The sequence below is a fragment of the Nyctereutes procyonoides genome, unplaced genomic scaffold (genome assembly GCF_905146905.1).
Source record: "Nyctereutes procyonoides isolate TBG_1078 unplaced genomic scaffold, NYPRO_anot_genome, whole genome shotgun sequence".
Lineage (NCBI taxonomy): Eukaryota > Metazoa > Chordata > Mammalia > Carnivora > Canidae > Nyctereutes > Nyctereutes procyonoides.
In genome coordinates this window covers 2924425-2930824 of record NW_026575121.1, presented here as the reverse complement: position 1 = coordinate 2930824, position 6400 = coordinate 2924425, and the positions used below count along the sequence as shown (strand labels likewise).

General features: G+C 55.2%; 1 long non-coding RNA gene across 2 annotated transcripts; it reads left to right on the top strand.

Annotated features, from left to right (window-relative positions):
• The first annotated feature begins 268 nt into the window (after positions 1–268).
• On the top strand, positions 269–1589 carry LOC129516567 (uncharacterized). Of its 2 annotated transcripts, none has more exons than XR_008665786.1 (3): positions 269–411; positions 532–686; positions 1229–1589. It is a non-coding gene; the product is annotated as an uncharacterized LOC129516567 (long non-coding RNA). The 2 variants fall into 2 exon arrangements; XR_008665787.1 differs by having other exon boundaries at positions 1155–1589.
• The last annotated feature ends 4811 nt before the right edge of the window (positions 1590–6400 follow it).

Below are 6400 nucleotides of genomic sequence, written 5' to 3'. Positions count from 1 at the left end.
AGCTAGCCCCTTGCTGCATCCCACCCTCTTCTTCACAGAGTTCAGTGAGGGCAGCGAAGACAACCGGGGGGAGCGATGTCTCCCCCACAGAATGATTTTGAGGGCTGCCGCACCTCCAGCCATGAGAACAGAAGTGTGGACGGTGTGCACGAGACCTCACAATCAACCTGAAGACGAGAGCTGTGGCTCACGCTTTGCACCACCTCTAGCACCCAGCAGAGTCCAATCGCAGGTCTTCACGGTGTGGTTATTTCTTGATGAATAGTACTACTCTTTGGCAGGGAAAAGAGAGATATCCTTTTTTTTATTCTAAAGTCTACTGACTTAGTTTAGTTTTCTCGTTTCCACAGGGAAGTTAGGGAAAGTGGCAGAGACGGTAGCTGACCACCGAGGAGCTGTCTTCCCTCCCAGGTAGAGTTGTTTTGGGAGAGTGGTTGCCTGATGGGGAACAATCTTTCCCAGCACTTTGCATCTGGGTGACTGGTTCTGGCCAATGGAACGTGAGAGGAAATGGCGTGTTGTCGTTTCCAGGCTGAAGGAGTTAAGCGTCTGATGTGCTTCCCATCTTTCTACCTCTGGTAGCCGCCGTAGGGCCACATGGCGAAGACGGCAGAGCTAAAGAACTTAGTTCCCTGTGTTCCCCACTTGGAAGGGAACCACCAGGTAACATCCACATTAGCCCTCAGGTAAGTGAGGAGTCACCCTCTTCTGTGTTGGGATCTAGAGTCATTTGTGACCGCAGCTGGCCTACTCTGGTACAGGGATAAAGGACATCACTTAGAGATGAAGCGATTAGGGCAAAAGGGAAACAAGGGTAGGGAAATAGGATGAACACAAGAGCAGAGCATGTACAGAGAACGCGTGCCCCAAGGTGCCGTACAAGGGGTTGGACGTGTGCAAAATATTTGGCTTTGAGTTTCCCAGCATCCAAAGCAAAGAAGGCGATTCTACGAGCTACAAGATTCATGGTGCCCAGAAGAGAAACACACACTAACGCTCAGGAGAAACATACGTTTTTCTGGTTCTTTAAACTGAGAGACAGTTCTCCCACGAGGCAGGAGAAAGGGGATCTGACTTGCTGACCGTAATGTGAGGAGGTTCCCCTCCCTGACCTGCTTGTTGAGTGGATGGTCCTGGGGTGGCTGTTCTTTCAGTTTCCACATCTCAAGGGCAGAGTTGGGAAGGAAGTCAAGGCCGCAGATACCGAGGTCACCCTTGGTTTCCTAAGGTCTACAGGTGTGGAGGAGGAACATCTGGCCAGGAAGCCAGGCTGCTGGGCTCCCCGGAGGGAGGGCTCTCAGCCAGGCCATCAGGAAAGAGGAAGCTCCTCAGCAGTGGTCTGGCCAACGCTCAGACTCTTCAAGTTTGCAGAGCGGTGAACTGCTTCATACATCCGCCCTGGCGAGAGCCTTCCCGAAGGGGGATCACATCCTTCATGAGACTCAGTGCCGGACCCACTGGCAGGGACAACGCATCCCCCTCCGAAAGAGGGGCACCTGGGGCTCGGTGGTGGAGCATCTGCCTTGGGCTCAGGCCGTGACCTCAGGGTCCCAGGATCCAGTCCCACCTCAGGCTCCCTGCATGGAGCCTGCTTCTCCCTCTGCCTGTGTCTCTGCCTCTCTCTCTCTCTGTGTCTCTCATGAATAAATAAGTAAAATCTTAAAAAAAAAAAAAAAAGACCCAGATGGATATCATATATTAACTATAACCACAGATCATGCATTTACCAGTGATATTTATTATCAGAGGCTGACGGCAACTGGATACAATGTCTTTTTCCTCTTTTTGAAGCTCTTCAAGGTTTTTTTGTTTTTTTTTTTTTTAATTTCCTCAACAAACACTTAATGAGCCAGTCCAGGGAACTGGTGTATCAGAGTCAGTTAAAATCATGAGCTTGTGGCTCAGCACATCTAGGTTTGATCCCACTTGCTCTTATTACTTTGGCAAGCCCATCACCTCTCTAAGCTGTGGATTCCTCACATGATTTTCTATGAGGTTTAGGGGAGATAATGATGCAAAATGGGCTGTCGGAGTAACTGAGGGTGCTGCTCATTAGCACCCTTTCTCTCCAGATTTTATGTGTATTATATAATTATATATAATATTTTATATTAAATATTTTATGTTATCTTATATTAAATAATTTAAAATTAAAATAATTATTTAAATCATATTAAATTATAATTAAAAATAAAAATTAAATATTATATTATATTTAAATACATAAAAATATATATTATACACATACACGCTATACATATATACGTATATATATGAAAAGGTAGTTCAGAAATAGCATATAGTGTGTGTGTATGAGAGAGAGAGAGAGAGAGAGACAGGGAGGGAGGGAAAGAGAGAAGAGAAGAGAGAGAGATTCCTGGTCTTTGGTGAATTCGATCCCTTTATAATTTGGAGGGGGGGGGTTAAGAAACACCCTTCTCTGTCTCCTTCTGAGAATAGTGTAAGACACACATTAATTTTCCTAAATGTGGTAAAATTAAGTTAGTTTTATCTTAAGAGCTTCTTTGAAATTCAGGCTCCCTTTGAGCATCTGGTCTGAAGAAACCACAGGCAGCTGAAAAACACAAAGCACGAACCGAAAGGCTGACCCGAAGCTCTGTGGCGTGTCAGGTCTTTGCTATGCGTGGCACGCTCTGGAGCTCCTTCCTAGGTTTTAATTCCTCAGGGGAGAGGGTGTCTGGGGGCAACATTTTTCCCTCTTCCACTAATTTGAAGCCTTGAAACCCAGGGTCAGCAAACCTCCTTGAGTCTGACCCCCTGGAAGCTTCTGGGCCGGGGGCGGAGGGTGCACAGGTCATTCTGGGCAGGCCCTGGCTGCTGCTGAGGCTTAGGATGTGGGTCTTAACCTCCGGAGTCCCCCCTGGAGACCCCTCTGGCACTTCTGGGGCTGACCCTCTGCTCACGGGGCATGAAGCTAGGCCGGTAGGAAACTCCTGGAACATGGGTGGTCGCTCTCTCTGCCTCTCCTCCCTCGCACCCTCCTGACTTCCAGAACATGCAGGCTACGCCTCCGTTTTCAAGGTGGGCTACGGCTGAGTCATCCAGTTAACAATAAGCTTTTCTGCAAACTCCTGGTGTCCCGGTCATCTTCTTTAGTCCTGGAGTGACGGCGTTGGTTCCTGGGACCCTGAAGCCCCTACCTAATAAACACCCGCTTGATCTGGATCATAGACCAGAGTGTTTTATTATTATTTTTTTATTTTATTTATTTTTTGAAAAGATTTTATTTATTCGTGAGAGACACGGGGGGGGCGGGGAGAGAGGCAGAGACAGAAGCAGGCTCCATGCAGGGAGCTGGACGTGGGACTCGATCCCGGGTCCCCAGGATCACGCCCTGGACTGAAGGTGGGCTAAACCGTTGAGCCACCCGGGCTGCCCAACCAGAGTGTTTTCAATGATAGAAGTTCGTTGCTCACAGTTCTGGAGGCTGCAAGTCCAAGATCGGGGTGCAGGGGTCCAAGATGGTGAGAGCATGCTCCCCAGCTAACAGATGGCCCTCTTCTCACTGTGCTCACACTGTGGAAGGGCAATGAGCTTCCTGGGGTCTCTTTTATAAGGGCCGTGAATCCCGTTCACGAGGGCTTCACCCTCACCACCATATAGGAAAAGTGACATCTCCCAAAGGCCCCACCTCCTCCTAACAGCAGCATCAAGGATTAAAATGTCAATATATGCATTTTGTGTGTGTGTGTGTGTGTTGGGGGGGGGCTGGTACATAAATACTCAGCCCGTTGCCCTGGATACCAGGGGCCTGGTGTTGCCATCTGGAAGCAGGAAGCTGGGGGTCTAGTCTGGAGCGAGCCAGGGCCTGGATAAGCCACTTGGCAGTGGGTGGGCGTCATAGTCTAGTCTCCTTGAGAACAGGGAGAAGGGCGCCGCCAGGCCCAGGATACCAGGCGGGGGGGACACTTGTGTCTTGTAGGTTCCAAACCAGAGGGAGGGTGTCTTCATGCATGGAGTCCGCTGCCCTCACGGCTCATTTCACCATCTGCCTGTCCCTGGAGGGCTGGTGTTCACTACACATGGCCAACCCCACGAGAGCTGTCAGCTGTCTTGTTGGCTTGGGGACATGTGGCCTGAATACGGGCACGGAATCAACCAGTCTGCCCTTGGTGTGGTGACGATGGGTCTTTCTGGCAGGTTATTCGGCTCCCAACGCGGTGGGCCGTGTAGTTTCGCAGTCAGGTGGATCCTTAAGCGTCTGTGCTCACACACGTGTGTATAATACGAGCATGTGCACCGCACTGGCATATACACACGTGTCCACGTACATCCACATCTACGTCCACACCTGCAGACCACACGCACCTAAGTACTTTGGGACGCTCCCAATTCCAGAAAAAAAAAATCAAGAGGCCTGGGGGGCGGTGGAAGCAGCCTGTGGCTCGTGTTACATATTTCGTTTGTAATTTTCAGTTCCTCGAAAGCACCAGGTGCCCTGTAACCGGCCCGTGTTTGGGGGCGCAGTGGCGGCGAAGGGCAGCCGGGGGAAGGGCAGAGGGCGGCCACGGTCTCCTCTCACACCTGCCCCGGGGTCGGGGGGGGGGGGGTCAGCCAGGCGGCGGAGCCCACGCCCTCCCCTCCCTCCAGCTGCAGTTCCTCCTCCCGGAGCACAACCTTTCATTCCAAGTCCAGTTCAGCAGACATTCCCGCGTCCTCGTGGGCGCAACCGGCACCCGCGTGTGACCCCTGGTCCGAGGGCAGCTTTCCCGCAGAGAGAGAAGCCCAGGCCTTTCAGCTGGGGCGGGAGGGGGGCCGCTGCGGGGAGGGGCTGGGGGGGGGAGGCCGCCAGGGGAGAGGCTGCCAGGGGAGAGGCTGGGGGGGAGAGGCCGCCATGGAGAGAGGCCGCCAGGGGAAGAGGCCGCCAGGGGAGGGGCCTCCAGGGGGAGAGGCCGCCAGGGGAGAGGCCGCCAGGGGAAGAGGCCGCCAGGGGAGAGGCCGCCAGGGGAAGAGGCCGCCAGGGGAGAGGGCCGCCAGGGGAAGAGAGGCCGCCAGGGGAGGGGCCTCCAGGGGGAGAGGCCGCCAGGGGAGGGGCCGCCAGGGGAGAGGCCGCCAGGGGAAGAGGCCGCCAGGGGAGGGGCCACCAGGGGAGAGGCCTCCAGGGGAAGAGGCCGCCAGGGGAGGGGCCTCCAGGGGAAGAGGCCGCCAGGGGAGGGGCCTCCAGGGGGAGAGGCCGCCAGGGGAGGGGCCGCCAGGGGAGAGGCTGAGGGGGAGAGGCCGCCAGGGGAAGAGGCCGCCAAGGGAGAGGCCGCCAGGGGAAGAGGCCGCCAGGGGAGGGGCTGCCAGGGGAGAGGCCGCCAGGGGAAGAGGCCGCCAGGGGAGAGCCCGCCAGGGGGAGAGGCCGCCAGGGGAGAGGCTGGGCGGGGGGAGAGGCCGCCAGGGGAGGGGCCGCCAGGGGAGAGGCTGGGGGGGGAGAGGCCGCCAGGGGAGAGGCATCCGCGGGGAGAGGCTGCACTTATCAGAAAGGGGACCGGACAGCCTCTGAGGCAGAGGCACAGGTCATCCTCCTTCTTCCAACCCCGACTCCCCCGCGTCCTCTTTGAGAGAAGCTGTCACCTGCTGACAGGGCTCGGCTCCACCCGAATCATGGATTCTTTGTCTCCATGCTCCCCGCCCCCACCCCGGGCTGTAAATTCAAATTTTCGGCCCTCTATCATCTAGTCAAGGTCTGGCAATAATTAACTGACAATAAGGAAATGACAGGACCTTTACTGGAGGAACACAGCAGAAAACCGTTGCCTGGAGTCCCCGAGAGACCTTGTAAATAGCTGAAGTCCTATTTGGGCCAACGTGCGTCCCCGGTCCAGAGTCCTTCCAAGTGGCAGGTGTGCCAGGCCCTCCCCGCGCAGTGGGAGCCGGGGCTCAGGGCCCAGGGAGCCCCCCACCAGCCTCCCCGCCCGCGGGGGTTGTCCTGTGGGTGCAGCCCGGGCTTCCCAGGACCTGGGACTCGCCTCCCCGTTCTTGCTCCAAACCCTCTGTGAGCGCCCACCTGCGGCTGGGAACTGCGACTCCGCAAATACAGAAATTAGTAAAAAGCAAAAACAACAAAACAATACAAAACAAAACAAAATAACCCCCCACACACAAAAAAAAGCAAAAATAACCCTGTGTGAGCCCCACAACCCGGACCTGCCACAGAGGCCTTTCACGGTTCCGCGGAGGTCGCGCAGCTACCGAGGCTTGTCGCTCTGGTTAAGAAGGTCTGAAGGCCCCAGAGGGAGGTTCGCCTACAAAGAGCTGGGGGAAGAGCCCCCCTCCTTCTTCCAGCCTCACAACCGTTTAGCGATGCTGCCCTCTGCAGACCACGCCTGGCACCTCAAGGCGCCGGGTGTGCAAAGCTCAGCTCCGTGACTTGGGAGAGGCTCTGAGGGCCGGGGCC